The sequence below is a fragment of the Lissotriton helveticus genome, chromosome 9 (genome assembly GCF_964261635.1).
Source record: "Lissotriton helveticus chromosome 9, aLisHel1.1, whole genome shotgun sequence".
Taxonomy (NCBI): domain Eukaryota; kingdom Metazoa; phylum Chordata; class Amphibia; order Caudata; family Salamandridae; genus Lissotriton; species Lissotriton helveticus.
Window position 1 is genome coordinate 1165740762 of NC_136070.1, and position 25622 is coordinate 1165766383.

Below are 25622 nucleotides of genomic sequence, written 5' to 3' on the forward strand. Positions count from 1 at the left end.
GGCCTTGACGGCCTGAGCATGCTTCGGGGGGGGGGATCTTTTTGGCATCATCATCACTGCAGGTGCGAGGGTTCCGGGGGCAGGGGGGCAACGGGAGGGCGCGGGAGGTGGCTGGACGTCCACTCTACTACCTTTCCACAGACTTGTCCGCGGCGGACCGGACTGGGACAATGGTGTTCTTTGATTGGTTGAGGTTGGGGTTGACGGGAGGGGGACTGGGGAGGGGCGGTCACTAGACTGGGTAGGGGAATGTGGGGAGTTGGGCTGTTTGGGGGGAGTTCGGGGGTTGGGGGAGGGGGGGATCCGGGACCTGTGCTGTGCTGTTCTATATTGCTGTTACACTTGCTTTGCCCTCACGCCACTTCTACTAAGTGCTGTATGGCTGTCGCATTTGCCACACCCCGCTTCACCAATTCACTCTGCTGTCACTTCTGCCGTCCCTGGGGAGGAGTCAGGCTTGTTAAGCGTTGTCCTTAGAACGGTCACTGATGGCCCTTGAAATAGTTACCCTTAATGTGAAAGGGCTGAATAACCCAGTCAAGAGAAGAGCGATATTGTCCCTACTTGAAAGCACCCAAGCAGACATTTGTCTCTTACAAGAGACTCACCTCCTACCCGGAGACTGTCATAGGATGAGGTCCTTGAAATTCCCCATACAGCTCTTTTCCTCAGGGACCACCAAGACAGCGGGAGTGGCCATCTTAGTATCTAGGAAATTTAAAGGGGAGGTCTTGCACAAAGTAGCCGAACAGAGGGGGAGGCTGCTGGCATACAGGGTCAAGGTGGGTGGCCTGTTGTTCACGGTAGGCTTGATATATAGCCCCAATGATCACCAGGACCGGTTCCTGCACTCAGCCCTAGACGACATAGCGAACACCCCCGATAGGCACATCATCCTGGGGGTGACTTGAATATGGTCTTTGACTCTTCCTTAGATAGATCTGCGCAGCGACGCCCACAAGCGGGTGAGATCTCACAGTTGAGTAAATCCCGGCTGGGGGATCTCGATATGCATGATCTGTGGAGGAGACTTCACCCTACTGCTCAGGCCTACTCCTAACTACTCACACGCACACAAGACCTACGCGAGACTGGATCATCTTCTAGTGACGGGTCCGGTCTGCGACTTGGCGACGGCTTCCGACATAGGGGTTCTTACACTGTCAGATCATGCCCCGGTGACGGGCACCTTCCAACTACCGCCGGTACCTCCCTGTAGAGGGGTCTGGCGTCTTCGGGATACCCTGCTGCATAAGCCATCGGTTGTAGCGAATGTACGAAACTCGATCCGTGAGTTTCAAGAGCACAACGATAACGGCGACACTGCTCGGGCGACGCAGTGGGCCGCCTTGAAGGAGGTGCTCCGCGGGGAGTTTATCGCCATTTCCTCAGCGGAGAATAGGGAGAGACAGCAAAAGAGAGACGAACTTACGGGCAAAGTGCAGGAGTTGGAACGGGTGCCTCAGAGGACAGGTGCCCCCAGGGTGTGGAGGCAGCTTAAGGCTGCCCGAAAGCTCCTTTCTGCTCTAGACATGGATAGAGCCGAATACGCGGCGCTGCGCCTGAAGCACGCGTTTTACACTGGGGGCGACAGGTGTGGCCGCCTTCTGGCGCACAAGCTTCGAGTTAAACACCAGAACCAGCGGGTTAAGGAGCTCTCAGTTCCCGACGGGACGACGGTCCGGGAGGATGCCCAGATTGCAGACGGGTTCCGTCAATATTACGCCGACCTGTACGCGGGCGACCCCCCCTCGGCGTTGGCCGAGGCTGACTACCTCGCATCGGTCGAACTCCCCGCCCTGACCCTAGAACAGGCAGAACACATAGAGAGGGATATTCGGATCGAGGAGGTGATTGCGGCTATTTCCCGACTCAAGCCGGGGAAGGCCCCGGGGCCCGACGGGTATACCCCACTCTTCTATAAAACGCTCTGCCCGGAGCTGGCACCGGTGTTGACGCGGCTCTTTAACTCCTTCTCCGAACCGGGGGCTATCCCTCCCGACCTACTCCGGGCGACGGTCTCAGTTATCCCCAAACCGGGGAAGGTCCGCACTGAATGTGGCTCATATAGGCCGATTTCCCTATTGAATGTGGACCTCAAGCTCTACACTGGGATCCTAGCGGCGCGCCTAGCACCCCATTTGCCAGGGTTGGTAGACCCGGACCAGGCGGGGTTTGTTCCCGGCAGACAAACGGTGGATAACACTAAAAGAGTGGTCCATACCCTGGAGAAAGCCTCTCGTATTCCGGGGGAACGGATGTTGCTTTCAATTGACGCGGAAAAAGCATTCGACCGTGTACACTGGCCATATTTGGAGAGAGTGCTTTGCAAGGTGGGTATAGGTGAGAAATTTCGTACCTTTATATTCAATTGTTACAGGCTGCCGTCCGCGGCGGTGCGGGTGAACGGCTGCAGCTCCAGACCATTCGCGATTGAGAGGGGCACTAGGCAAGGGTGCCCGTTGTCGCCACTGCTCTTCGCTCTCTACATGGAGCCTTTTGCACAGAGGATCCGTCAGAATCCGGATGCGACAGGCGTCCGGATGGGACGGTATACTCATACCATCAGTCTATATGCGGATGACGTGATCTTAAGGCTTGAAAACCCTAGAACGGCGCTTCCAGCCTGCGTGGCCGAGTTAGATGCCTTCGCTGCGGTGGCGGGTTTTAAGATGAATATGGGGAAATCTGCGGCCCTTGACATCTCGCTGGCCACTGCCACGAGACTTGAGCTACAGGGACGCTTCCCCATGCGCTGGTCTACGGACCAGGTTCCTTATTTGGGCATACTATTAGCATCTTCTCTACCTACCATGGTGACAGCCAACTACACGGCCTTAAGTCGGAAAATTAAGGAGGAATTAACCCGTTGGAGCAAAGGCACGTTGTCCTTGCTGGGACGGATCACCGCGGTGAAAATCACTATCCTACCGCAGGTATTGTATCTGTTTCGGGCCCTGCCGCTTCAGCCGCCGAAGGGCTGGATTCGGCAGGCTGAGGCTGACATCGCACGCTTTGTCTGGCAGGGCCGCAAACCCAGACTCAAGAGAGCCTTATCCACGCTGGCACCTGAATCTGGGGGACTTGGCGTTCCGGATTTACACAAATATTATCAGGCTGCGCAATTGCGGTATTTAGTAGAATGGAGCAAGTGGGAATCCGATAAGCATTGGCTGTTCCAAGACCAAGCAGTGGTGGGCAGGACTCTGCAAGAGATACCTTTTATGCGCCGGGTTCACCGTCCCCCAACCTCTACGCATCCTTTGTCACGCAGGTCCCGTTGCGAGTCTGGGATACCGTGACTACTGTGCATGGACTCACCACCTTTCCGTCACCACTTACGCCACTGGTCGAGAATCCCGACTTCCAGCCCGGGATGGAGCCAGGAGCATTCGAGCTCTGGCGGGCGGCTAGATGCAGCGCTCTGTTTCACTTGTACGGCCCGGAAGGTGCCGTTTCATTTCAAGACCTCAGACAGGAATACCATCTCCCCGAGACTGAGCGAATGCGGTATTGGCAAGTGCGCCACTGGGCGCTTCAGCCTCAGGTGCGGGACCTGGTCGACCGGAAGCTTACACCCTATGAGATGTGGCTGGCGACGCGCACCTCGGACTCCAAACTCATCTCCGATCTCTACAGACTCTTGCAACCCCCCCCCCCCCGTTCCACTTTTACAATCCCGGGCGGGAGCGCTGGGAGCGAGAACTGGGCAGGGAACTGAGCCACACGGACTGGGACCACATCTCCTATCGGGCGCGCCATTCTGCATACCACACTGGACTCAATGAAACCTTCACTAAGATATCTACCTATTGGTACTATACACCTCAGAGGCTGCATGAAATGAATCGTAACATTGTGAACACCTGTTGGCGTGAATGTGGACAGGTAGGCACTCTTACACACATCCTGTGGGATTGTCCGCTACTGACTCCCTACTGGAAAGAGATCCTAGATGAAATAGATCAGTGCTTTGACATTGAGTTACCCCGCCTCCCAGCTTATGTCCTGCTAGGGCTACCCAATGGCCTGATGTATCCTCTGAAGTCCAGAAGGGGTAGGCTGATAGCGATTGCCTTAGGCTCTGCGATTCAGAACATACTCATCTATTGGCGCACTACCACACTCCCCACTACTACTGGCTGGTTGCATAGACTATGGCACGTTCTAGGAATGGAGAAGTTGTCCCTCACAGTGGCGGGGGAGGTGGATAAGTTTGAGGAGCTGTGGCAACCTTTCCATACTTTACTACAGTCAGAATTTAGGGAAATTACTTCTCCCCGATATCTCAGGCTACTTCGACTGACGTCCCTGTCCGATCCATCTACCTAGCGGGTTCAAGAGGATTCCCTGAAGTGTGAGGCGAAGGCCTCGAAGGAGTGGAAGAGGGGGTGAACATTCGCACAGCACAGGGGGAGGGGGGAAGGGGTTTTGGGGGGTGGAACGGGGGGAAGGGAGTTGGGGTGGGGGCTGTTTCTTTTTGGTAATTGTCGCCGTCACGTATTCACCTGGCGCTACGCTCTGAAGGATGTTCTGATTGCACTAACTGACTACTGAAGGCGCTCCTGGAGTGTGAACTTTGCACTATTTCATTGAGACGGCTGTCTTCACTTGTTTGTATTGTTGTTTGAAAATGCAATAAAATGCTTTAAACCTAAAATATTAAAATTGTAATTTTTTTATTATTATTTTTTTTTTAGTTTATATATATTTTATATAGCAGGCAATGATATCCAATGGAAGGAAATTCAAGTTACTGGTAAGTACGGTTAAAATTACTTTTCAGGATCAGTACAGGGCTGAAAGATGCAGCACTGAGGTCTCTCCTGATAACAGGTGAGTAAATCGGAATTCGTAGTTTGCCTGATTTTAGAGGAATATTTTGCTCAATAGTGAAGGAAGGGGGCGGGGCCTGAGGTGAAATGTGTGCAAACACGCCCTGTGGCACGTTTTAAGTTGGGGAATTCATTCCTCTTCAAACCTGAGGTCCCCTGTGGGCCAACAGGTAGCTCCAGTATGGGCCAGGTAGCTGCGTTGCAGAGAGGTGTTCAGAGGCCACGCACCCTTTTTACAACACAAGCTTACTGGAGGTACCTGGTGGGCTAGTTGGCCCTTAGGGGACCCCTGGATTGAAGAGGAATTAATTCCCCAACTTAAAACGTGCCACAGGGCATGTTTGCACACATATCACCTCAAGCCCCACCCCTACCTTCACAACTGTGCAAAGGCGCCCTGTAGCGTGTTCTTAGTTGGGGGATTAAGTCCCCTTGCATATTGGGGGTCCCTGGGAGCCAATTAGCCCACCAAGAACCTCCAGTATGCGCCAGGAGGCTGCGTTGCAGAGAGGTGTAAAAAGGGGCGTGGCCCCTTTACACGTCTCTGCAACGCAGCCCCCTGGTGCGTTTGCAGAGGGGGAACTAATTCCCCTTGAATACTGGGGTCCCTGGGGGCCAACTAGCTCACCAGGAACCTCCAGTATGCGCCTGGGGGCTGCGTTGCAGAGAGGTGTAAAAAGGGGCATGGCCTCTTTACACGTCTCTGCAAGCCAGCCCCCTGGCGCATACCGGAGGTTCCTGGTGGGCTACATGGCCCCCAGGGACCCCCAAAGAACCCCAAAGAAAAGAAAGAAAGAAAGAAAAGAAGAAAGAAAAGAAGAAAAGAAAGAAAAGAAAAGAAGAAGAAAGAAAGAAGAAAAGAAAGAAGAAAGAAGAAAGAAAAGAGAGAGTGGAAAAATAAGGAAAAGAATCTCTTATTTACAAAACAACTATACCAATACTATATCAATGTATACATATGTACAGGGGGTATATTACATCCTATGTACATTTTTCTATTTGATTAGTATCAACCATTTTTCACGATTTTGGAAATAATTATCATGATGAAAATTATCATGTTATTCTTTGGCAATTCCTCATGTAAAGAGACTAAAGGAATCCGGGACAGTTGGGGGAGGGAGAAAAAAAGGGGAGAAAGGAAAAGAGAGAAGGAGAGAAAAAAAGAAGAAGAAGGAGGGAAAAAAGGGGGGGGGGAGAAAAAAAGGAAAGAAAGAAAGGGGAAAGTGAAAGTTGGGTTGAAAGTAAGTACTTTTCAGTCATTTGCGGGCCCTTATTTTCCCCTGGAGATTATACAGGTATTGAAATAATAGTTCTTATACTGCCACTAAGATCATGTCCCTCATTCTAGATGCACAGCAAGTTCTTCGTCAAAGTTCATCCTTTTCGGGGTTTTTGTCTTTAGTCTTATAATGTACCGGGACTCCAACTGGCGCAATTTCCTAGTTCGATTTCCCCCTCGTTCATCAAGTGTGATGGTATCGATTCCATAGTATCTCATGGCTCGCCAGTCTCCATTCTGGCACAGAATCATATGTTTGGCAGTAGCATACCCAGTATCTTTGTTCTTCACTGCCCGAATGTGCTCCAGAATGCGCTTTTTCAAAGGGCAGACAGTACTGTCGATGTACTTTTGACCACAGTTACACTCAATAATATAGATTACATATTGTGTAGTACATGTTATTCTGTGATTCAGCGTCATTATGTTCCCATTCGGTTGTATAATTGATTTCATGTTCTTGCCGATTTTGCAGGCCTTACACGAATTACATTTGGTAAAACCATTCTGCTGTTCATTAAGCCAATTTGTTGGTTCTCTCTTTTTAAAATGACTTTTTACCAATATGTCCTTCAAGGATCTGTTTTTTCTGTATATTACAGTGGGTTTGAGGCCAATTAGAGTTCCTATGTCAGGGTCCTTGACAATTAAATGCCAGTGCTTTCTGATTTTACTCATTATCACACCACTTTCTTTGCTATATGTTGTGATGAATCTGGGTGCAGTCTGGTTTTCGGTTTCGTCCAGTTTAATTTTTGGAGTTAATGTTTCAGCTCTTGTTACAGAGTCTATTCTCTTCTTATTTCTTTTCAGAATGTGATCCTTATAGCCTCTTTGTCTAAACCTAGTCATGGTTTCTTGGATTTTATTTTCGGCATCTTCTGATTGTGAACAATTGCTCTTCATCCGCATGAATTCTCCGAACGGGATGCTGTTCAGAAGGGGGCTGGGATGAAAACTGGTTCCATGCAGGATATTGTTTGTTGAGGTTTCTTTCCTATACAACGTAGAGTGGATGTCATCATTTTTAATAATCACCAATGTGTCAAGAAATGGGAGTTCAGTTCTGCTCATTTGGTACGTGAAGGAAAGACCGACTTGATTTCTATTTAATTTGGTGTAATATTCTTGGAATTCTGTTTCATTTCCATTCCATATCAGAAACAAGTCGTCGATATAACACACCCATAAAATGATTTTCTCCAGGTCATCTTGATTTTCTGTAACCCAGGCCTAGGGGGTCAGGGTGTTTCTTCCCTGCCCCCTTTGCGCCTTTTGCGCACTTGTTTTTCTGTTTTCTTGTGCCTCGGTTCGACCGAGGCACAAGATGGCTGCCAACACTTCCTGGTTTGGAGTGTTGAAAGACAGTTGACAGCCAATTAGCATGCAGCTCGTGCTCGTAATGGTACGCGTACTATCCTCGGACAGTACGCGTACAGTACTTTGTCTATAGATAGATCTATGATTTTACTTTTGATTTTCTCAGGATCTACTGAACGGATTTACACCATTTAACAAAGCGTAATCTGCGAACCAAACTCTACATTTTTGCCAAATTTGGTGTAATTCTGTTCAGCAGTTCGGGCTGTAGCCTCACTTAAAGGTCCCTATGGAAAATTGCATGGGAAAAACATGTTTTGGGACCCCCCCTTTTTTCTCGGCCCCCGCTTCACGAATCACCCTGAAACTTTCAGGGAAGGAGCGGAGCGGGCCATCTTCTTGGAGAATTTCGTGAAAATTCGTCAACCGGCGCCAAAGTTATTCCTAATAGAATGTTGCGGATTTCCTATGGAAAGTAGTTCCTAACTATAACTACCTACTGGCGACCGCAAGTAGGTAATATATACATATATATATATATATATATATATATATATATATATATATATTTCTACAACAACTCAGTTTTTTAACGAAATTAGACAGCACTCCAAGGTCGTGTTTAAAGATGATTTATTGGCAGACCCCCTGCCCCCTCCGACAGACGCTTTTCACCTTTCGGCTTCGTCAGTGTCAGCAAGTGTGTTCTAAGGAAACCATTATATTGTCCACCTCTCTCATAGAAAGTGAAAGTGGACTACCTCAACCTGTCTTTACAGTGGCCATCTTACAGTGGACTGGTGGGGTAGAATTCGGGTTTACATTTTGGTTAAAAATAACAGTTTCTTGTAAGTGCAATATTAAAAACCAAGTTTTGTAACACAATTCATATTTGATATTCTGTTCTTATACATACCACACACATTATGTCAAGGAAAGTTAATTATACTATGGAACACAGAGAAATATATACATTTCATTACTCCTGACTTTGATGGATCCTCAAGGGCATAAATTTCAAAGTTTTCCTATAGGAAATCCTTATTGTCCATATTTTCTATATCTATATGTGTATATAGAGAGAATTTCCTTAATAATACAGTCATTACATATTTTGCTATCATAGTGATAAACAATTTGTTTCTATGTTCCCTTTTGCGTTATCGATATGTATCTATATATGTTGCCCTGAATGGGCGTATTTGACTCTTTGTGTTTTTTGTTGCTGTTTTTGCCCTGCATGGGCTTATTATGTCAGTTTCATTTCAATTCTAAAAATGTGAGAGTGTGGAACCGGCCAGATGACGGATTCGAACCATGTATTGTTATTATTCTTTAGTGTTAATTGTATTCTATTATGGTACAGAGACTGATGGGTACTAGATGTTATTTTGTCCCATCCAGAATTAGTTTTTCAAATGGTCCCATTAGAAAACCAATTCTCCAATCATATTTTACTTTCAAATTTTTTAATTTCTAACCTGTACTACCTTTGTCTAATGTTATCTGTCTCTTATGACTAGTCTAAATGGACCCACAGTTCCTCATCGTTATTTAGCCCTGTTGGATGTTTGCTCTGCAAGTCAATTATATACTTCGATTCCAGCACCCTTAGAGCTTTTACCCGGTCCCCACCTCTCTCTTTTCTGTCCACCTGATCTAGGCAGAAGAACGTGAGTAGATCTCGGTTACTGTTGTGGTGGGTCTCAAAGTGGCGTGCCACTGGGTAGCTTTTGTCTCGATTAGTTATCGCACGCATGTGCTCTAATATACGTTTCTTTGCCGGGTTAATTAGGCTGCCAATATATCTTTTCGAGCATGGGCATTCTAGACAGTAGATGGCAAAGTCAGAATTGCAATTTAGAAATTTCGTAATTTCTCTTGTGGGTTGTGGGTCATCCGGTCTCCCCACATACTTTGTTCTTTTTTTGCTATATTTGCATGCCTTGCAATGCATGCAAGGAAAAAAGCCTTTGATGGGTTTCATCCTAGTGGGTTTAGGTGGGTCCTCGAAATGACTTTGCATCAAATGGTCATTCAGTGACTGACAGCGTCTATAGGTTATGGACGGATGTGGAGGTATGATATCTTTCAGAACGGCATCAGTTTTTAAAATGTGCCAATTGTTGTTAAATACCTGAACCAATTCACTGGATCTCATATTATAACTGGTAATCATCCGTGTCACCCCCTCTGAGTCAGTTTTCCTTTTTTCCTTCAGAAGGTCTGTCCTGTCAATTAGGTCTACTCTACTTGCTGTACTTGCTAGCAGTGTTCTTGAATATCCTCTTTCTTGAAATCTTACTATGGCAGCATCCCTTGCTTGCATGAAATCTTCCATGTCTGAACAATTTCTTTTCAGACGGAGCAATTCTCAGAATGGAATGTTCTTGGCATGATGGCTTGCTGCGTGTAACACGGTGTTGCCCGCCGTGGGCTTTCTGTAGAGTTTTGTATGTAGTGTATCTCCTGCTACATAGACCTCTAGGTCCAGATAATACACCGAGTTATTGCTGATAGTACTGGTGAATCTCAGATTTAGATCGTTATTGTTTAGAGCGGCCACATACTCCTCAGCCAAGGCCCTGTCGCCGCGCCAGAAAACAAAGAGATCGTCGATGTTTCTGGCCCAGATCATAATATGATCTAACCATTTTTCATTGGTCCCGCCGCCCCAGGCCACGTGCTTCTCCCACCAGCCCACGAACAAGTTCGCGTAAAATATATATATATATATATATATATATATATATATATATATATATATATATATATATATATTATATATATATATATTTATATTTATATATACCCAACTCCGGTCTTGTATGTCCACGTATGTAGCTCGATAGCGAAACACGAATATTTTGGTGTAATACAAAATACCACTATAAGATGGCCGCCAAGTTTAGTCCATCGTCGATTGTTATGATTTGTTTTAAGCACTTGTAAATAGCACTTTCTATGTCTATGGATTGTATTGTACTGTTTATTATTTAAACACGAATGCGTAACGTTTTTGTTGACACTGATGAAGGCGGTATCGCTGAAACGCGTTTGTCAACTTGCTTCCTGAAGCGCTAATTAAATAATATATAACTGAGCCCCCCCCTGGATTGTTTTGTGCATGCTCTCGAAAGTGTTTTGTGGACATACAAGACCGGAGTTGGGTATATGAATGCGCGTTGCACCACGCGCCGAGAAAGCACCCGTAGCAAGGAGGAGCAACGGCTGGTGAAGAAACGAGTTGGGAATATATATATATATATAGATATAAAACTTTTCTTCCGTATCAGGATAATTCATACCAAAGGACAAACACGGACCCAAAGTAAGTACTCAAGTTATTTTACTTTGTTTATCGCCCCATTTGTTTTCAAAAGCGCACTAATCCTACCCTGCAGTCGCACACAGAAATCAGTCTCAAGCGCTGCGAGGTCTTCGGGTGGTTATGCGCTATATAAATGGAATTTTCAATTTCAATTTCAATTCATAACGCGTTTCGGCTCTGACGAGCCCTGAGTATATACTCAGACATGCGCATATTACTTTCCTTTTCTCACTCTGTGTTAGTTATTGCATTTATGTCCTCCCTTCCATCCTATTGTAAAGCGCTCTGATATCCTTCGGGATCTTGTTCGCGCTATATAAAACTTTATAATTAAATAAATGAAGTGGTGTTTTTAGTAGTTGTATTATATGTAGCGGTGTTTTTAATGTAGTGTTTTCCAAGTAATTACTTTTTTATGTAGCTGTAGTTGGGTGTTTATAGGAACATACTAACGCACTGGGATATAATAGTCTAACTCCTTTAGTGTTCTTGGTGTTAATTTATTATGCAAACACTTTACTTCAGTAATGTCAATTCCTTTGATGCCAACAGTCTAAAAACTCCTATATTAGAAATTCCTTTGATGGCCCTTTGGGTAACACTCTTGTGACTTTGGTTCCTATAATGTAATCAGAGAGTGAATAACAGGGTGAGTGATAGGATTTCAACTACCCCAGGCATTTTTGTGAATTGACCCCCATGTTAAAGGGATTGTGTATGATTGAGAGAAGCAGGTTAGGATTTTACCCAGCCAACTAAAATGTCCTTCAAAAATGCATAACTGATGCAGACATGTTGTCATGACTTCCAGTTTCATTCCCAGGTTGCATCCTCAGTGTGCTACCTCACAACAGCACTATCAAAGAAAGATGCTGCACTTCATTGTACCTCCACAAGAATATATACATGCTTACGAACAGCAAATTACCACATGGCCCTTGCTGTCACTCTTTCTGCTCCCACAAACCTCTATAGGCTGCCACCTTCTTTATATAATACAACTTCATGTTTCTATTATTTTCCATATAGATGTAGACCTTTTAATGCAGTTATATATTTTTGTATTTATCAATTTACTACAACTGTAAAATAAAAACGTTAACTCTCTCCAATTCAATACTTTATGTCTTATCCTATACCTCTTTCAATATATCCTCTATCTCCGACTCCTCCCAAACCTCATTTTACTAAATTACGCTTTCAAGACTTTTTTAACCCCTCTCTCTCCTTTGACTTATATCTAACCTCATTTTACTACTATGATCTCCCAAATAACACTTTCTACACTCTTCCCTCCTCTATCCTATTCAATCCAACTAGTAAACTCACATGTCAACCACTCCAATTAACAACCTATATTTCCCTATACTAATCCACCACTTTGAGGTCCGGTGTAGCGTGCTACTCGCCAGAAATCGCTTCCATGACTCATATGGGGTAGTAAGCACTTTATAACTACAATTACATAATTTACCTCTCACCACCACGATGGGCCCAGCACCTGTGCTTCTGTCGTGAGAGCCAATCAGGCTTATACAGGTGCCACTACCACTTCCAGAATCTAAAAGGGATCTTACAGGAAGACGCCACCAATTTTGGGCATGATTATCTATTAATTATGCCCGCAGCTTTATCCTTACAAAAGCACAGCACCTCAACTCCAATTTAAAGCCTCTGAAATCCTTACCAAAGTTGGCGATGGGTCAGCTTCTTTGGCTCCTCAGCACTTGAAAACTTTAATACTGCAGTGTTCGGCTTCTTCAGATCTGACATGAGAAACCACAGGGGATATTAGAGCAAAGGTTATTGCCTCAAGTGCTTTGTGCAAATGAACTACCAGTTTTGCAGATAACCAACACTAATTGCTTCGTGTGTGCATGCAAGGCCTTACTAACAGTTGCTAAAATCAAAAGCAAATTATATTTTATTAAATCAGCTGGAGAGCTTCATATCTTCGTTACAGGACACATACAGAACGCTCAACGAAGCAATTTTTGCACCCACACTATTGTGCAGCAAAAAACATCTAAAACGTATAAAAGATCCCATGAATGCCTCAGTTAAGGAACTTGATTAATACTGTTCCTGCAAGAGACAGACAGATGCTTCCTGAGCGGGCTTGTTAGCTTCTGAACATAGGAAATTAGACAGATTCTAAATGAAGTCACAATCATCACACCGCGTTGAATTTGACCTAGAGGATATAGTGGGGAACCAATTAAATTACTAGGATATTTTGGATGGACGATTGAATTCAAGATCGCATTTTACCTGGAAAAATGTATATATTCCCCTAAAGGAGACTGACTTACAAGGTGGTTCCATCAGCGTGAATTGCTTGTGCATCTTGACACTAATGAAGAGTTTGAGTTGTCTTGTGTACCAGGGGCGAGTAACTTACAAGCAGATTGTTTTCCAGAATGTATCTTCAACCCAAACATAATGATCAATTGTATGATGATTACTCTGGGGGGTAGAATTTGAAGGGGAAGTGAATGTCTGCCTAAAAAACCGAAGGTGTGGTACAGGAAGATGCATGGAAGAAAGAACTTCAGGAAGATGAGGTTTTACAGAAAGTAATCAGGATGGTATTAGAAGGCTGGGTCAACAGAAGCCGTTGTGAAGAAGCAGTCTCAGGTTACTGGCAAGTAAGGAGTAAGTTGACTGAGACAGATGGACTGTTGTTAAGAGGTAGTAAACTAGTACCACAACATAAGTTGAGGAGAAGATTGATAGGCTGTACCCATGCTAGTCACATGGGCATAACGAAGACTAAAGACAAAGTAAGAGAAGGATACTAGTGGCCCATGATGAACTTTATGGAGGAGAGAGAAGTGAGAAACTGTGTTGAGTGTGTGCGGAGTGACAAGGTATTAAAATGCTGAAACAACCCATGGTTTCGAGAGAGCAAGCCTCTGGTCCGTGATTAGACATCACAGTGGATATTCTTGGACCAATAAAAGTGAAGTCTTGTGACAAATATGTTCTAGTGTGTATTGACATTTATTCACTTTGGCCATAAATTAAGGTGGTGAGCTCAGTAGAATCGAAGACTGTGATCTGGTTCTTAGAAGAAATGTTTGAGAGAAAAAGTTTTCCATCTATCATTTTTACTGATAAGGGGGTCCAACTAACTTCAGAGGTTGTTGAGGAATTTGCAAAGGAAGAGGAATTAAAGACAAGAAAGCAGCAGTTAATCACCCAGAAACAAATGGAGCACTTTATTAAAGTCTCGAAGGAAAACTTGCAACAATCCTTGATGGGTGGATCAAATTGGGATGATGGAATGAAAAAATGTGAGGGAATATCATTTTACACCACATTCCACCACGGGTGTCTCTCACCACGGGTGTCTCTCATTTTTAGGTGTCGCCTGAGCCAGCGTGCATGCCCTGGTCTGCGAGGCTTCTAGTAAGGACTTCCAACTCGGACCACAGGCTTGTGCGTGTGCTTTTTTTTTTTGCTCACACGCTATTGGCCTTTGCGTGCGCCTTTCTAAGAAAGACAGCCCCCAATTGGCAAATGGCGGGTGCCTGTCCCGCCTTCTCTCTCCCCTGGCCTAAGGAGCTCGGGAGCGAGCAGCAGCGCGAGCAGATGCCAGCTGCATTCCTGACATTCTTTTTCAATTAGCGCGGTGCCTTTAGCTTTCGCGACCACGCTTGTTTTCTTTATGATACCCCCTCTCAGTGCTGTTGTTGTTCTGTTACTGCAGCCTCAACCGCCTTCCTCTGCCACAGAGTTTGCCGCTCTGTGCTGAACACGCAGTACTATTGCTGTCACAGCGCTGCTTGTCATGGACGTGCTGTACTAACGCCATTACTCCTTTGTGGGCTCGGCTGCCCTCCGCTTTTCTTCAGAACTAGCCGATTTCTGTGAAAACAAACTCTACGACCCCTCTCATTTTCTCTACCAGAGTTGCTCCATGCCATTACCTTACTGGGACAGCTTCCTGCCCAAGCAAAAATACCTAAACGCTCTATTTTCGCGTTCAGCATAACACTTCCTTTAAGGACAATGTGCGCCAAAATGTGACCAAGTCAACATTATACCCGACTCTCAGTGTGCACCTAAAAGATATCCTACTCACTGAAATTAAAGGTCGGCAAGCCAGCAAGTGGAAAGAGGACCGGGGTGAGCCATCACAGGATTCAGCATCTCAATAATATAGCGAATAGTATGCAAAAATAGACGAGCCCGACTGGCTTTCCCAATGCATGTTATGTTAACGTGCTCGCCTGACTGGACTGAACAATGGCAATTAGATCATTAACTAAACAAAGAGGTCTTGGAGTCCTCGCAGATTCCTCCTGCAGGTAAGAGACGCATGCGCAGTGCAGCATGGCTACAGACAGGCATGTAACCTCACTGTTTGAGCTTCAGTTTCAGGAAATACATTCAGAAGAGCAAACGTAAACCATGCAACTACACTTAGCTCTCTTGTGTTTTAGCAGTTTTTGTATTATCTATGTGGAGCAATAAGATCAGGAATTCCTCCAAAATCACCTCTACTTTTTGACGACTGTCTCGATGGAGCAGAGAGGCTTAAAGTCCGACTGGAAGGTCTGAAGACGTTTTGTTTTTCAATGTGAGTCAACAGCTGCATGGCTACTGCCTCTTTGGGGATCTTCCCATGGATTGGGAGGCTGTAATGTATTAAGTCATTTGGATCAAGTACTGGGTTAAAGAGGAGGGGGTAAAGGTCCTTCCTGTTTTCGGTGACAATGAAAAACTCCTTGGTTGAAGGAGACACCGGCGGTGGCGAAGATTCTGCTGCAGACTTTATTTATCACAAACTTCAGGACCCAGGACAGTAGAATACACTTCTCAAAGGAAGGCACTTACAATGGAGTGCGGATCTTAATAGGGCATGCAACTGCAAGCACCAGAGAAGTAGGTCATTTCAGGGACACATTAAGAGGTGCTATTCGGTGGTTCGGGTGCTCTAACTGATATGGTATAAAAAATTGGCCTTTTACATATATAGGAACAAAGAAAAAGTTTTCTTTTGTCACTGTATACAGATATGTATTACCACAAGGAAAAAGTTGCATAAAGCACCATTAATAGCCCCATATAATATTAGAAACAAACTAAAGACTTGGACATTGTTGGGAAAGGTGGTCTAGCTACTGCTCAATGGTGCAGGAATCTCTCCATCTCTGTAAATGGAAACTTGGCATAGAAACAAGGTTATTGCTGCCTCTGCTCAACTCCCTTCCTTTTGTAAATGGAACTTGGGGTAAATCCCAAGGTTTCGACTACTGGAGATTTTGCAAGTTAGAACAAGCATTTGCAATGCAATAGATCTCACATTTACACAAGTTTAAGCTATTGACATAGTAAATGACAATGCCTTTTATTTATGTTTTAAAAACCAAAACATAAATAAAAGGCATTGTCATTTACAATGCCCATAGCTCAAACTCACATAAATGCGAGACCTATTGCATTGCAAATGCTTGTTAGTTATTTAGAGTGAACCAACCCCTGGATGGGTGAATGAGAAAAGAAAAGAATGGATGATCAAGTTGGTAGCATAGAAGGGTGGAAAGAGAGAAGAAATTGAGAGGGAAGGTTTAAGGAGATCGGTGCAGGTGGGCGATTGGATAAAAATCCAATATCCCAAAAAAGATGGTAAAGTTTCTACAGTTAGTCAACTGTTCAAAGTTTAAAATTGTTAACAAATGGGGTAAATATTAACAATGATAATATCTGGAATCTCAACAGGGTGGCATAATACTATCCTGTTAAGGGGGAAGATTCTCTTCCTTGGGTCAGTGGTTTGTTAGAGATACAAAAAATAAGACCACAAAGTGAGAAGAGGAGACCTGTACGTTTACAAGATTTTGTGTGAAAAAGTTTCTAATATTTCGTTTCTATTGTTTAGTTTGAGGATATGTCGGATGAGGGAGGTGATGTGATAGTCTGTACCTTAAGGTAATGTAACAAAGTGCTTCTGAAGTGTTCTGTAACTATGTGATGATGGGTTTATGTATTCAAAACATCATCCCTAGAATGTTGTGTTTGGAATTAGGAGTCTGTGGTCAGTTGGAGAGACTACAGAGAGTGGAACTGCAGTGGCTTATTACGTGGATGCGATCTTTGCTATTTGTATGGACTTAATAAATGGATAGATATTCAACTTCTTGTGCATGCTGTTGTGTAAGACGGTCTGTTGGAACTTAAAAGGAAGCAATCAGAGTGCAATATGTAATACAAACTAGATAGTAACGGTCAGAGTCTTCTAAGGTAGTTCATCATCTAAAGTAGAATCACGATCTGTGAGAAAACAGTAACTAGTGCCATAGTGGCAGCAGTATTGATTAGGTCCACAGAAATCAGCAGTTATTGTTCAGAAGTATTTTTGCCCACGTTAAGGCTGAACTGGTTTTCTTCTTCAACATTGTCTGGGGACATAGATCTATTCATACTGAAATTGTACCACAGAGGCAGCTTGCAGATAGCAATTATGGCATTGGTCTTTTTCAGAAACACACTGCCAACAGCCATGTTACCCAATTCGCTACATTAGGCTGAGCCTAAGGCACAATGTGATGGATGACAACATGAGTGGAGTAATCAGTATGGCTTTACGAACAATTAGGTCACAGAAGTTTTGCGGATCCCAGCAGCAGAGCCTGCAGCAAACAAATGAGTGTCAGTACTCCCAATCGCCAACCAATGCACTTCAAGAAGCTTCACTGGCTTCCCTTTTAAAAGCGGAGCCTATTCAAACTTCTCATGCACAAATACAAAGCCCGACACAACGCAGGACCAGAAAACCTGAACAGCCGCCTACACTTTCACCAACCCACCAGACACCTAAGCTTGGTCTCACTCGCACCCATTTGCTGCATCCACAAAAGTAAAACAAGTTGCTCATTCGTCTGCTTCGCACCCAAAACAGGGAATGACCTCCCGCAACACATCAGAGCCTCCTTCTCACTTCTTGAAGTCAGGAGCTGAAGACCTGGCTCTTTGTATAAGCATCTTGGGGATGCCACATCTACACACCTACCCAAACGGCTGGATACCTTCTCAATTGATTAGTGTGCTATACAAATCAATATAACATAACATGGCAATGTAAAATAAAGCTGCCACCACTGCACAGATTCTGGGCCATACAGATCCTGCCTAGTACTCAGGGTCATCGGTACCAATCACTTCAGCTTTGCATCCTCTTTCCAGAGGAGGAAGCATAAGAGGTTGATGCACTGGGGAGTCATCCATCCTTGGAGTGCAGGAATAGTCTGGACAGGTGCTTAAACTGAAACAAGCAGTATTGATTGACAGAGGGTGGGACTGGTTCTGGACCTTTGTTAATGGGAGCTCGACTACAATTAGTGGGAGCTGCACAAGGGGTGGTGGGCGCTGCTCCGGAGTAGACAGGTGCTGCATTAGTACTAGATCAGGGGATCCGGTTAGACTCACTAGCTATCAGATTCACACACTGCGGGCTCAATTCACATACACATATTTACGTGAGAAAAAATCTTCACACACAGAATTCCACTTAGGTGGAGATCTCAGCCTGGAAGGTATTCATACATTCAGGTGGAAATTTGCACCTACTATTAGAATGTATGGGCATTTACTCTTTTTTTCTAGAGGGAGTGGAGCCTCTTACAATTGAAATTACAACCATCCAGTAAATTAACAGCTGGTAGGTCATGTATAGTATATGCCTGTTGGGGGAGCTCTCTGCCTCAATGGTGGAGTTGTCCGTTGCCAGGGAGAACTTTGAATGGAACATGTTCCAATCTGGATTCCGCACTGACCACAGCACCGAGACCATCTCGATTGCCGCCACAGAAGACATCAGATCCCTCCTCGATCCAAGAAAAACAGCGGCCCTGAGCCTCCTCGACCTCTCACCAGCATTTGACACAGTATCACACACACCACACCCTGATCAAAAGGCTTCACAGTATTGGAATCCACAGAGATACCTTCAAATAGATCTCCTCCTTCCTCACAGGGAAAACCCAGATAATCAGCCTAGCACCCTTCAGCTCAGATCCCAAGAACTCCATCTGTGGCATCCCTCAAGGTTTGCCCCTTAGCCCCACCTTGTTCAACACCTACATGACTCCCTTGGCCAGCATTGTCAGATCGCACGGACTGAGCATCACAACCTAAACCAATGACCCGGCTCACAATCTCTCTATCAGAAGACCCCTCCGCCACGCTGACCAATGTTACAGATGCATGACGAAAATCACTGGCTGGATGAGAGGCAATGCCTACAACTCAACATTGACAAAACGAAAGTGCTGATCTTGTGGAACAACACCTCCCCATGGAACAATGCCTGGTGGTCCCTCGATCTGGGAGCAGCACTAATGCCGGCCGACCACACCACAACCTCAGCATTATCCTGTACAGCAAGCTCACCATGAAAAGGCAGATCAACACAGTCTCATCCACCTGATTCCTCACCCTTTGCAAGCTCCGCAAGATTATCAAGTGGCTCCCCATTGACACCTCCTCAAGAGACTGCAAACGATACTGAACTCAGCAGCTAGACTCATTCTAGACCTCTCTAAACAGACCCATATCACTCCCCACCTCCAGAGGCTCCACTGGCTCCCCATTCATAAGAGATACCATTTCAAGACATTGATCCACACTTTCAAAGCCCTTCAGAACCAGGGACCAGCATGGTTGGGTTTGGCAGAGAATTGACTGAGGTGGGCTGCACGTGTTTGAAGCCTAGTTTAAATATGTGATTTACATTACTTACTATTGAACGAAAGTGTAGTGTATATTTTAAAATTGTATTAAAATAATATACAACTGTATTTGTTTGATGTTTAAAATGTTTTTCACTTTATTTTCCTATTTTTCCTTGTGTGTTGTTAGTATTTATTGCCTACAAATTATTTCTATAAGATTGTGTTGAAGAACCAGTGATTTGCCAGGTTCTGTGACCTATTCCAATACTTAGCTACATGGGAGCCTTACTTGTTAGTCTTTCTACTGTAGTAGATTTAGGTCTTACTTTTATATATGCATTTTAATATTCGCATGTCTCTCGCTAAACTACTCTTTAGATTTCCCAAACCCGACTCCATTTAGCAGAAAATATTCCACATTTTACAGTCACTCCTCCTTGTCCCTGCTACATTACTACACAAAAGCATTCCCCGGTGTGCAGGGAGCTCCGCACTCCAGACTGAGATTTTCACACATGAGATGGGGCAGGCAGAGTTCTCCGGTCAGAGATTCATGAATAGCATTTGTGAGTACAGGAAGGAGTACTACTTACAGTATTCAAAATATCTTTGTGAATAGCCCAAAGAGAACCCATGAAAGAGTTTAAGCTGGGAATTCAGGACCTGGTTTATTCAGTATGGTACTGAACTGGATGAGTTTTAGATACTAGGAAATATCTGGAATATACTCCCTTGTTTTGTTCGTGTAATGGAACACTTTGTATTAGTCTTTTGGCTAATAAGAGTGGTGTTCGATATTGGTTTTGAAGGGACACAAGATGGAAGTGTATTGAAGTGAATGTCGTACCCCCTTTGGAAGATGTTTAGTACCCATCTGTCAGTTGATATCGATTTCCGCTCTTGTAGATGATTTAGCACCGCTCGTCCTACAGCATCATTGCTTATTTCAGGGGAGTTTCTTCCTCTCAAGTGTGATGTTTTGGATGGTGGCGATTTTCATCTTTGGTATCATTGATGGCATTGAGTTTTGTGGTTTTGTTTTTGTTGAGGCTGGTAAGGCTGAACAGGATCCTCAAACTGTAGGCTGATATGGCAGTGGAGTCATGTCAGGTGCAGAAGACCTAGGAAATCTAGATGGGGGAATAGACGTTGATTACACCCTGACTCTCTTTCTAAATCGAGGTTGATTGGATAGAGGAGATTGTGCAGCCTGCAAAACTGAAGAATATGTGGTCTTCAGTGTAGGTGTAGCTTTAAGTTTTACTTTGAAATACAAGATATGGAACACAGGCCTAGGTAACCGGTATCAGACTTACATGAGAATATCAGACTTTCTGCAAGCAAAAGTCAATAATAGGTTAAAAGCAAAGAAACACACCGAATGAGAAATATCCTAAAAGGGAAGAAAACTTGGCAGAGTTTCAGTTTGAAGGCACACTCCGTAACATAGTTGCATCACTGACTGAAGATAAAGAGATTGAAAATAAAATGTATTACTTTTCAGTTCATGTCCTAAGAAGACCTAGGACTCCTGGCTCTGGGTGGATCAGAGAGAAATCTAAAGCCAGACTGCAACAAGGCATGTAACCGGATACAGGAAAGAAGGATAAATGTACACAAGCAAAACAATGTCAGCATGAGGCAGGAAACAAGGTCAAGGAAAGCCGGAGATTTAAATGGAACTAGGGCGAACATATACAAAAAAAAAACGCCCTGGCAAACCACACAGATCTGGTTGACACACTTTTGTCTTTATAAATGCTTGCTTTGTTACAGTGTTTTCAAAACGTTACTGTTGGAGAAGCTGCTGGGCTCTCAACCAAAATAAATAAATGGAAAAGGAACAAGTACTTTTTTGGTGCTGAAAAGCGCATATTGCCATAGTCACGGAGGGGAACTACATAGTGTGCAGAGAAGCTCCTTGTGAAAGAACAGAATGCAGTCACAGTGAAGTTAGCCAACGGCTGAAGTGGGCTGATTAATTGCCCTAGGCTGTATCCTGTAGTGGGTGGAAATAAATGCGAGTGGAGAGGCTGAAAGCCCCAATAGGTATAGTAAATAAATATACTTTTAGTAAAATCAAAGCTCTAGTCTAAGAGATCTAAGAAATGGGACTTGTTAAGTACATTTAAAAAAAGAACAAGAGGCTGCACTGGAAAGGAAAAGGTCTGAAAATCTAGTTATCTTCTCACATTCTAGACTACTGGATTTTCTCACATTTCATACACATGCAGGATAAGACCAATGTCATCCTTGCGTGGCGCACTAGTGATTAGAAGCGGCCAGAGCATCCTTGGAAGCCAACCAGCATTATGTTGGAGAAATCGGGAACGTGCTCACGGGTCTCCAATGGCCCTCACATTGAATGCTGTTGGCACCGACCTAATTAGCAAGCAACGCGGATAAACATGGTGGCTTCTCTGATATGGTACGTGAAATACAGCCATAGACTGGGTCACTAGAATTATGGCCAGGAAAGGACCAAATTATGCAGCAAATAATGTAGCACATTTTGTGTATTATCTCATTACTCTGGCATTAACACTATTTGGGCAAAGGATCCACCTCATTATTTCCACTTTGACACCCAAAAACAGAAATAATCATCAGAAAGTTAACTTTTGCAAATGACTTTCTATTGTGCGGCAAACTGTGGTGCCTCACTCAACTTTTGATCCATTTGAGCTAGAAACAATTTATGCAGAAACGCCTACAAAATCCCATAATTCCAGTGACTTTGTTCAAGGCCGGAATAGCCATACTGGGCTTCGAATGTTTCCCTGGGAGGCTGGAAGTGTGGGTGGCCAGAAATCGTCAGTGGGGACTGGTTTTGTAGCAGTTTTAGAAGCACTGTAAAGTTCCTTAAATATTCAGCAGTTTTCAAGCAAAATAAAAGTGTCAAGATAATGGAGATGAGAGTTTTGTCTAGTGGCAGTTTTGACTCATCTAAGGTAGTGCAGAATGTCAATATGCCTACTGAAAAGAACATGTACCATGCATATCCAAGAGCAATATGTTATGTGCATAGCTCAGTGGGTTATTGCTTTTGTCACAGATAAGTTACAAACGTAATCTAGCACACCGAGCTATGGACTTCCATCAAAGAGCTGCTGGGTAAAAGCGAGAGAATGACTGAAGGGCACCAACAAAGATTGTCGTATCCCAGTGCATAGTAAAATCATAATTTACTATGCTTTAAAAGCGAATACAATTAACTATATAACAATAAATGTGTTGTAGAATGCACCATTTTTTCTCACATTTTTTATGGGGAGTACTCCCCCAAAACCCCAATTTGTGTGTGGTAAGGCTTGTTCGCTGCACTTGCTATGCATCGTACGAGGGCTGGTCTTATCAAATTTGCCAGGGCTGCTTTGGGTTCCCAGTCCGGCACTGTTAGTCAAATCTCTTGTATGAGTTGTGCCGTCCTAGTCCTGCAATGTGGTCCACGCATGCAATACTGTGACCAGCAATAGTTGTTTTGTTACCAGGCAGACGAAGCAGCGTTGTTTCACAATACCGACAAGAGAGATTTTTTTGTTAACTGTAGTTTTTTAAGTAGGTATTAATCCCATTTTCAAATATTTTATTGCAAAATGAAGGTATTAAATAATCTATTTCAGACACATTTAAGTAACGACTACAAATCCTTGTAAAAAAGTTAAAGAACACCTAGTCTATCTGCAAAGACGGTCAATTAAATAAGCTCTGGCAATGCCAATAGGTCTCGCCTATGTGAGCGTTATTGTCTTTTGCAATATATTTTAACCACTAGTGTGGCTGCTGTTCAGCATGGCTACAAGTTAGTGGCTTGGGGTGCGGTAGGGTAGGTTGGACTGAGCTAGACTGGGGTAGTGAGGAATAGGAAAGATTGAAGTAGAGTGGATTGGGGTAGGCTGCAGTGAATGGGGCAGACCAGCAGAGTGGAGTGGGTTCGAGAATGTCCATATCTACAGTCTAATGACAGAGAAAGGACAGTCCCTAGAGGACGATCCCAGACTAGGAGTCAACCACCAGTCAACTCCAACAGTCTCGCCCTTACCAGCAGAATGAGAATGCTGACTTCTCCAATGATGACTATTCTGATTCTACTACCTACTTTGATCAGAAACAGATGGTTACTGTTCCCCTTCCTGACTATGGTTTGCAGAGTAGGGAGGCCCGAGAGTAGATGGGAAATGGTGGCTATTCCTGTGGACTCGAAAGGACCCTATGTTGCGGCGGAAGTACAGGGAGTGCCACATTTTTGTTAAGAAACCGGAGCCACAAATTCCTCCATTTTGAAACAATTAGTCCCACAAGTACCCCTCCCATCTGTGGGATCTATCAATGTATCAGTTAAAAGTCCCATTTCTGCCCTATTAACATAGACCATTGGACCAATAACAGATACGCATTTGTTTTTATTAACAGATAAATGTCTTCTAAATTTGTTGGGGATTGTTTTGTTACAAAAGTTACATGCTGCCATTAAATGTCCTCCTGATGGTGTATTTTTGGAATGCTCTGATGATACCCCATTTCTGCCTAGTTCATTTATCAGTACTCCCACTGCTGCCCCTAGATTGGCTCACTAATGCAGTAAAGGAAAATGTATGGGCAAAGGATATGATTGATATGGGCCTCATGGATATCCCTCCTGTCATCATCACTGTCAAAGAAGGTGCTGTTTTACTCAGTATATCATAGTATAGGATATAAAAAGGTGAAGAATGATTACAACAGATTATCAAATTATTACAGATTTACTTAAGACAGGGGTAATCAAAGAGACAGTGGGGGCCTGTACTTCCTGTATTTAAAAAGTGGGAGGGATCTTCTAAAGGTCAATGGCGCTTTGTGGTAGACCAGCACAAGATCAATAAGATAGTACAACCCCAATTCCCAGTAGTTCCAAATACTTCTAGTGTGCCCTTCTATGCTACCCATTTTGCAGTTTTAGATTTGAAGAATGCCTTCTACTCATTTCAACTACATGAAGACTTTCAATATTTGATTAGTTTCCATTTCTGCAACAGACAAAATTCCTTCAAGAGAATTCCACAAGGCTATACTGAGAGCCCTTCTATTTATTCCCAAGCATTAAAAAAACAATTAGATAATTTCCAACTGTCCCCACAGTCGGTTTCAATACAGTGCATTGATGGCATTTTAATTGCCAGCTCAGATGAAACTGAGTGGCAAAAAAATACTGTTACACTGTTGAATTGTCCGGCCGACAATGGTCATAAGGTATCACATTCCAAACTACAATTTGCTCAACAGGAGGTCGCCTATTTAGGACAGCTCCTATCAAAAGGGGAAGGGATCCTAAACTAATACTAGATCGCCATGTATGTAATATGCCCTACAGAATACCCCATACAAGGTACTAATCGACTTTTTCCACAAACTAGACAGTGAACTGCGAAAACTCTTATGAGATGGGTCAGTTTAAAGGTAGCCTTACGTAAACTCCAGAGGGTGTCTATGAGGGGGGCCTAGCCATCCCTGACATCAGGAGATACTACTGGAGAGCCAGCCTATAGAGTAGACCATTTCACGATGGAACAGCGAGGATATCTGCAGCATTATATTGGGGAAGTATGGAGAAGTGATAATCCGCACATACACAAACAGTTATCTGCGCGTGGCGAGAGGCCACTAAATTCCTTGGATGGGCAGATAACAGAAAGGACCCTGCTATAGGATAGTGATCTATTGCAGGGGTTCAATAGATGGGGGATTTTGGGTATAGACCACCTAGGGGATGTCTGGAGGGGCCAGGACATAATCTCTTTTAGTGACCTACAGCTAGAATTCCAGATTTCCAATTCATAACATTTCTGATATCTGTAGTTGGGGCATGCAATAAGCTTCCTGGAGGGGGAACAGCTGGGGAATACTCTCCCCTGAAGGATAGACTCTTGCTGGAACCAATCATATACAAGGCCACATCCCTAATATATAGGACAATTATGAATAACGCCCCAGACCCGCTCAGGGACTTGCAGGAGACATGGGATTTTGACTTATGGATGTTGGAAGATGATGACTGGGAGGAAGCAACTCAATGTCCTAGAGAGGTAGAAATCAGAGCCCGCTTTTGTCTTATACAGCTCTGTATCCTCCATAGATCCTACTCATCCAGAGCACTTGTGCCCATGTTGGGACTCTATAACACAGATCACTGTGCC

The 25622-nt window shown here is 44.1% G+C and overlaps 1 protein-coding gene across 2 annotated transcripts in view; it reads right to left on the reverse strand.

Moving 5' to 3' along the window:
- Positions 1-25622, reverse strand: part of PTPDC1 (protein tyrosine phosphatase domain containing 1) — a 353990-nt gene that overhangs the window by 222849 nt on the left and 105519 nt on the right. For both annotated transcript variants that reach the window (XM_078661619.1, XM_078661618.1), the window contains exon 3: positions 12456-12534. The gene's annotated coding sequence lies outside the window, so the exon portion shown is untranslated. The remainder of the gene's footprint in view (positions 1-12455; positions 12535-25622) is intronic.